Source organism: Octopus bimaculoides, chromosome Z, assembly GCF_046866305.1.
Source record: "Octopus bimaculoides isolate indiv1 chromosome Z, ASM4686630v1, whole genome shotgun sequence".
NCBI classification, from domain to species: domain Eukaryota; kingdom Metazoa; phylum Mollusca; class Cephalopoda; order Octopoda; family Octopodidae; genus Octopus; species Octopus bimaculoides.
Genome location: NC_142944.1, coordinates 1,856,237 through 1,859,856, shown reverse-complemented (window position 1 = coordinate 1,859,856; position 3,620 = coordinate 1,856,237).

The window sequence follows — 3,620 nt, the reverse complement described above, 5'->3', positions numbered from 1 at the left end:
CACAAATAGTCCCGTATGAAAAAAAGTTCCGTGTGGAAGGATTACGGTTTAACTATCTAATTTAGAGATATCAAATATAAAATATACAAGAAATGAGGGCAGGGAATCGTCAATTAATAATAGAATTAACAATTAACAATTTTGCCAAGTAGTTCAGTATGAAATAAACCTTTATCGGTAAGACCATTTATCATCATAAATATAAGGGATTAGAATCAGTAGTTCTTTGACTGCTGTTTCTGAATTTTCAGTATGTTGGAGAAGCAACTCAATTGCTAATCCCTTATATTTATGATGATAAATGGTCTTACCGATAAAGGTTTATTTCATACTGAACTACTTGGCAAAATTGTTAATTGTTAATTCTATTATTAATTGACGATTCCCTGCCCTCATTTCTTGTATATTTTATATTTGATATCTCTAAATTAGATAGTTAAACCGTAATCCTTCCACACGGAACTTTTTTTCATACGGGACTATTTGTGGCGCACATGGAGTGGATTTCTTTGGGGTGGGATGCCTGAACTCGCTAGCCGATGAATTCGTAAGTGCCTTTCTTATCGTTGATTTTTGGTGTCGCTTGGCCGGGGATTACCGTGAATTTTTTTTAGAGACACTTTCAAATTTATCAGAATATTTGGGCTGAAGATTGGAATAGTGAAGTTTTCGTTCGCTTAACCATGAAACGATTCGTACCCAATTAACTAAAGGCTTGTTTTGTTTGTGCTTTTCCCTCCGGTTTTTTGTTCTATGTGTGCCATAAATATCGCCATCCATTTTAGAGAAAAATTTGTAGTTTAGAATCAGTAGTTCTTTGACTGCTGTTTCTGAATTTTCAGTATGTTGGAGAAGCAACTCAATTGCTAATCCCTTATATTTATGATGATAAATGGTCTTACCGATAAAGGTTTATTTCATACTGAACTACTTGGCAAAATTGTTAATTGTTAATTCTATTATTAATTGACGATTCCCTGCCCTCATTTCTTGTATATTTTATATTTGATATCTCTAAATTAGATAGTTAAACCGTAATCCTTCCACACGGAACTTTTTTTCATACGGGACTATTTGTGGCGCACATGGAGTGGATTTCTTTGGGGTGGGATGCCTGAACTCGCTAGCCGATGAATTCGTAAGTGCCTTTCTTATCGTTGATTTTTGGTGTCGCTTGGCCGGGGATTACCGTGAATTTTTTTTAGAGACACTTTCAAATTTATCAGAATATTTGGGCTGAAGATTGGAATAGTGAAGTTTTCGTTCGCTTAACCATGAAACGATTCGTACCCAATTAACTAAAGGCTTGTTTTGTTTGTGCTTTTCCCTCCGGTTTTTTGTTCTATGTGTGCCATAAATATCGCCATCCATTTTAGAGAAAAATTTGTAGTTTAGAATCAGTAGTTCTTTGACTGCTGTTTCTGAATTTTCAGTATGTTGGAGAAGCAACTCAATTGCTAATCCCTTATATTTATGATATATATATATATATATATATATATATATATATATATATATATATATATATATATATATATATTCATATATATTCATATTTATATGTGTGTATTTGTGTCTGTGTTTGTTCCTCCACCGTCACTAAGAAACCGATATTGGTGTGTTTACGTCCCCGTAACTTAGCTGTTCGGCAGAAGTTAACGGTAGAATAAGCACCAGGCTTACAAAGAATAAGTCCAGGAATGGATTTCTTCAACTAAAAGGCAGTACTCCAGCATGGCCACACTCAAATGACTGAAACAAGTAACAGAATAAAAGAGTAATATATATATATATATATATATATATATATATATATATATATATATAAACATATGGATATATATGGATATATATAGGGTTAAAATCAGTGTAATGTGCCGATAAACACGATGATAATTCAGAAAAAGAGTCAAAAGTTTATATATATATTTATATATATATACTAGCAGAAATACCCGGCGTTGCCCGGGTTAAAGAGAATAATGAAATCTAAAAACGCCGTCTAGACTACGCAACCCTCAACTGTTAGTAGCTACGATACCATATTTCTACATTAATAACTCTCCAATCCATGCCAGTATGGAACATAGATATTAAGTGGAATGCTAGAAGAAAGTTTTCAACTCATATGTATATAAAGTAAATACACGTAATTCAGAAACACGTTTTGTGTATTTTATTTCGTAACCAAACAAACAGGTACAGATTATAAATAATGAAAGGCCAATTTTGGTGATTCATTTGACAGAGGTAGTAGAGAGACAATGCGATGATAAATCTGAAGTTGGATCTTGAAAGTTTGGATGAATGCTGCCTCAGTTAAATCTCTTGTGGTTCCAAATGATGTAATCTGTAGTACAGCATCGTATTGTCTTATTTTGTTTTGCAAATGTTAGGAATCTTTGTCAGTTGATGATAACAGTTTCTTCAATAGCTCTGGAGGTAGGGGATTGTGGAATTGTTGGGAATGTTTTTAACTTTGGTGTTATATGTATTGCTTGAATTTCTTTGACATATGAAATATATGTATTTTCACTGGGTTTGTAAAAGAGAGTTGTGTAGTTCTCGAGTTTTAGGGATTCACACAGACACACAGACAGACAGACACACATTCTCATCTTTATATATAGAGATATATACATACACACACACACGCACCCAAACACACGTATATATATGTATATCAATATAAATATATGAAAGTCAATGAAGTTTCGTAAAATAAGGTGATCATGTACATACTTTCTTGCTGTTGTGATTATAACACCTCGTTGTAAACAATGTTCCTTGTTTTCCCTTGTGGAGCATATGCAAATAGGTTTTTTTTGCTGCCCACTCTTGAGCAGCCAACATACAGTTGTCCAAGTGAGAAGCAAGGCTCTTCCAAGAGAAGACCAGCTACAGACAGTACTCATCTGTTATGTTCGGGTTAAAATTTCATCAACATCAAAAATATATGAATTTTCATGGGAGTTATGGCCGTTATGCATAGAATATAATTTCCAAATTGCAGACAAAATTTACAATCGATAAATGTCTTAGAACAACCAGTCTCTCATCTGGGAAGGCCTTGAAATCAATGTTGCCAACTGGGGACTATGTGTGTCGCAGTGATAATAAAAAGACTCAAAGGAGGTCTGCAACGAAATAATTTTACTCAACACTTTGCAAGTGAATCAGTGGAGGCAAAGATGCGTCTCATTTACTTGACAATTTATGCACCACGTTGCAGAAATCACAATGTAAGTATATCTGAAAGGGTAGTCTTACACTGTTGTACCGTTGAATTACAAATAATGCTCATCTGTTATGTTCAGGTTAAAATTTCATCAACATCAAAAATATATGAATTTTCATGGGAGTTATGGCCGTTATGCATAGAATATAATTTCCAAATTTCATAAAGATCCATTCAGTACTTTTGACGTAGTTTTGGATAAGAAAACAAATGACTAATGTGTGTGTTTGTGTGCATGTGTATGTGTGTGATGGGTGTATATATGTATAGATATCTGTATGCATGTATATATATGTATATATGTGTACATATTACATGTACATCTATATATCTATACATATACGTCTACACATATGTATACATATACATGTATGCATATATA